We start from the raw sequence: 4,461 nt of genomic DNA on the forward strand, positions 1-4,461 counted from the left end.
GCGAAATCAGATCCCGCTTGTAGTTTCAAGCGGAATCAGCCTGTCTATAAATAGGTTCCGCTTGATGTCATTTAAAAGAGTTGGAGCGGAATTAGGTCATGTGATTAGAGACGAGGTGCTGCAAAAATTCTATCAGAAACACGTGTAAAGTCTCACAATCCGCAATAGAAAGAAAGTTAAAAGGATACAAGCTGTTTTGACATTGTTTACGTTGATTCCACCTTAGTAATCAGTGATGAACTGTCTTTACTGACTGTTTAGGGTCACGGAACACGATCCAACATATAGGGCCTGATTCTGGTTTTGTCGCGCCCCGCGTAGGTGTTCTCCAGGGTCTTCGCGGCCCGCGAGGCTTGCTAGGGCAGTCCCTAGCTATGCTGATTCGGCCACTAGGCATGACACGAGGCTGCCACGTGGCGGCCTGGGGGCTCGCGTGAGATATGAGTTGTCGCAGCCTGCGACAGAAGTAGCCAAAGGCTACGCTCCCCGCGACGACCCCTTAAATTTCGTTTGTATTTAATTTTTGTAAAAATATAAGAATTCGGGGCCCGTTTTTGCATACGGGGTGTATTTTATGACATATTGGGACACTTTAATTATTTATAGGATGCCGAAAATATTTTGAGGGTTGTTATATCCTCCCCACCTTGTTTTAGAGCTCGTCCTCGAGATCTACTGGAACAGGTGTGGATATTTCCTTTGCATTTCTGATTCAAATTCCCACGTATACTCTGGTCCTCTTTTGGAGTCCCATTTCACTTTGACCAGAACTAATCTCTTATGCTTGAGATTCTTAAATTTTCTGTCTTCAATCTGTAGAGGCTTCTCTACAAATTTAAGCTGTTAATTTACCTCTATATCCTTCAGAGGTACTACCAGTGATTCATCAGTAAAGCATTTCTTGAGATTAGATACATGAAATACATCATGTATTCCTGCCATTCCCCCTGGCAGTTGTAGCTGATAGGCTACAGGTCCTATTCTTCTAATAATCTCAAAAGGTCCAACATATCTGGGGCTTAGCTTTCCTCTTTTGATGAATCTTACCACTCCTTTCCAAGGAGAGACTTTTAATAACACTTTATCTCCTACCTGAAATTCTAACAGCTTTCGTCTGTTATCTGCATAGCTCTTTTGTCGATCACGTGCTGCTTTCAGTCGTTCCTTCACTTGAACAATCTTATCTGTCGTTTCGTGTACTATCTCTAGTCCAGATAATTGCTTTTCTCCAATTTCTGCCCAACAGACCGGTGTTCGGAACTTTCGTCCATAAAGTGCTTCGAATGGTGCAGCATTGATACTTGTGTGATAATTGTTATTGTAAGAAAATTCTATCAGTCGTAAGTGATCGTCCCAATTACCTCCAAAATCAATTACACAAGCTCTAAGCATATTTTCCATTGTCTGGATTGTCCTTTCACTTTGTCTGTCCGTTTGAGGATGATAAGTTGTGCTTAGATTCAGCTTGGTTCCCATTGCCTTTTGGAAACTTGCCCAAAAATGAGAGGTAAAACGGCTATCTCTATCAGAAACAATTGATAAAGGAATTCTATGTAATGAAACTATTTCATTTACATATAGCTTAGCTAACTGTTCCATACTGAAATTTTCCTTCGTTGGTAGAAAATGAGCTGACTTAGTTAGCCTATCCACAATCACCCGGATTGTATCAATACCTTTTCTTGTTTTGGGTAATTTAGTAACAAAATCCATTGTTATCAATTCCCATTTCCAAACTGTCATCTCTAACTACTGTAACAATCCTGAGGGTTTCTGATGCTCAGCTTTGACTTGTGAACAAGTTAAACACTTAGAAACATAAGCTGCTATATCCTTTTTTCATTCCAATCCACCAAAAATTCTTTCTTAAGTCCTGATACATCTTATCACTTCCAGGATGCATCGTACACTTAGACTTATAAGCTTCTTCTAATATACGATGACGTAGGTTTCCTAATTTAGGTATCCACATTCTTTTCTCATGGAATCTCCAAATTCCATTGGTTCCTTGTTCTAATTCCTTAATCATTCCTTTCAACTTTTCAGCATCATCCTTGATTACTGATTCTTGTGTTTCTCTAATCCGATCATTTAAATCTACCTGTAGGTTTAACTTAAGAGAACGCACTCTTTTTGGCTTTTCATGATACTTTCGACTTAAAGCATCAGCTACCACATTTTGCTTTCCTGCATGATACTGGATATTGCAATCATAATCGCTAAGGATTTCCATCCAGCGTCTTTGTCTCATATTCAACTCCTTTTGCCCAAAAACATACCTTAAACTCTTATGGTCGGTGAAAATGGTAAACTTACTACCTTAAAGGTAATGTCTCCAAATTTTAAGGGCAAAAATTATGGCTCCTAATTCCAAATCATGGGTTGAATAATTCTCTTCATGATTCTTACGCTGTCTAGATGCATAAGCTATAACTTTTTGACGTTGCATCAACACACATCCATAACCTAACTTAGAAGCGTCCCACTAGACTACAAAGTCTTCAGTTCCTTCTGGTAATGCTAGTATGGGTGCATGGGTTAGTCTTTGCTTAAGAATTCTAAAGGCTTCTTCTTGTTTTGGTCCCCATTCAAACTTAACAGATTTACAGGTTAGCTTATTCAAAGGAATGGCTATTCTAGAAAAATCTCGAATAAATCTTCTATAATAACCGGCCAATCCTAAGAAACTTCTTACCTCGGTTGGTGATTCAAGGGTTTTCCATTTGGTAATCGCTTCGATCTTGGTGGGATCCACATGTAACAACCCGCACGTTCGTGCGTTGTTACTACTCGTTATACTCGTTACGCCTAGCACCAAAGATTCTGATCATAATGTACCTATATCGCATACATCGCTATATCGCAATATTTTCGCATATTATCGTATATTTTATCGCTTTCACATCACATTGCACTTGCCGTCAGCCACGATGATGTCGAGTGAGGCCCAATTCTACCCTCCTTGATAGCCGTGATGTGTCGCAAGGTAGCAACGCTCAAAAACGCACTCGCAGGCACGCATAACTCGATTATCGCAGGATTTGGAATACGGATATGTATATACGACCCAATGTGACTAATTATAATAAATATATGAAAATATGGATGAAAGTATGTACCCAAACTATCGCAACACTTAACGATCGAAACGAAACGCCAAAACCCAACTCGCCGGTGGCACTTCATCGAATGACAAATCGATCGGATTGCCATACGATCGGACTGCCATCCGATCGGACTGCAATCCGATCGGACTGCCATCCGATCGGACTGCAATCCGATCGGACTGCCATCCGATCGGACTGCCATCCGATCGGACTGTCATCCGATCGGACTGTCATCTGATTGAACTGACATCCGATCTGATGCACTGCACCACCTTCTCTCCTCTCTTGCCTATAAGTACCCCCACTCACACATCATTTTCCCTGATGTGGAGCTCTCACTCGACTAGCACGCTTTGGGGCTATTTTCTCTTGATTTCTCGCAATTCTTATAAGCTTTCAACCTAAATCTTGTACTTCTATGATCTACGCACACTTCTTCATCTTTTTCACCTTTGAATCTTAACTTTTAACCGTGAAATCAGTGGATTTGGGGTGTTCTAGGATGACGTCATCATGGAGTTCTTATGAGCTTCAAGCTTTGGCCTCATTCCACCAAGAACAACTCAGATTTGAAGGATTTCCACAAGATTTAACAATGTTTTCGCATAAATGTACACCTATTCATGGTTAAAAGGATTGAAAGATGGTTTTCCAACTTTCTTTCAACTCTTTTGTACTCAATGTACTCAAAACCGATAGAATCGGAGCTTGTACCGACCTTCTACTCATTCTTAGTGTCGTGTTGATTCAAGATCTGGTTTCTAATGAAGACACGACCGATTTCGGGTTAACCAAGAACGATGATCACGAACCAGTAAACCGCTCAGCTTTGGTTTTCCTATCCGATCGGGTCCCTTAGTTCGCGATGGGGTTTCTGTTGTTTAGCATGTCACAACACCGTCTCGATCAAAACCACCAAAAACCTTCAAAGTTAGTCAAGTGCCAAGGACGACTAGATCGTTTGGACGGATTGTCGTCTGGTCGGACAGTCGTCCGATCGGACAGAACAGTCATCCGAACGGATTTCACCTTGGGTCCTACACTTGACTTTGATTTCAACAATCTGAAGTTTGAACATTGAACGGACTACCGTCCGATCGGATTGTCACCCGATCGGACTACCAAACGACCCTTTGATGTTTGGACTTCAACACTTAAACAATTTTCAACATGTTCGAAGCATAATGAGTTCCAAACGGATTGCCACCCGATCGGATTGCAATCCGATCGAGTGATAAACTGCTGCGAACTTGTTCTCACTAAAGTGTCCACCAATCAGGTTATCGCCGATCGAACAGCCGTTCGATCGACCGACCTGAAAGGTAGAGACACTTCTCTGTTTTCAAAATGCTAC

This window comes from Helianthus annuus, chromosome 13 (assembly GCF_002127325.2).
Source record: "Helianthus annuus cultivar XRQ/B chromosome 13, HanXRQr2.0-SUNRISE, whole genome shotgun sequence".
In the NCBI taxonomy this organism is placed as follows: domain Eukaryota; kingdom Viridiplantae; phylum Streptophyta; class Magnoliopsida; order Asterales; family Asteraceae; genus Helianthus; species Helianthus annuus.